This window comes from Penaeus monodon, chromosome 15 (genome assembly GCF_015228065.2).
Source record: "Penaeus monodon isolate SGIC_2016 chromosome 15, NSTDA_Pmon_1, whole genome shotgun sequence".
Lineage (NCBI taxonomy): Eukaryota > Metazoa > Arthropoda > Malacostraca > Decapoda > Penaeidae > Penaeus > Penaeus monodon.
In genome coordinates this window covers 39528273-39528544 of record NC_051400.1, presented here as the reverse complement: position 1 = coordinate 39528544, position 272 = coordinate 39528273, and positions in this window count along the sequence as shown.

Sequence of the window (272 nt, the reverse complement as noted above, 5' to 3'; positions counted from 1 at the left end):
GGTCTCCACTTTCGGAATTATGAAATCTAACGCAAAAGCGCTTTACTTCAATCTGCTTTCAAAATGCGAGTTGTTTTAAAGATTTTTATTATCAACATGAGAATCACGTTCTCTCATTCCCCTTTTTTATCAAATCCTCACAAACGACCGCGTTATCATCACCATACATCTCGACCCGACGCACATACAATCACCCTTTCCGTCACCACTAACACCAACACCCATTTTCTTAATATCTAAACATTCTTATCCCCCCAAAAAAAACTCTTAAT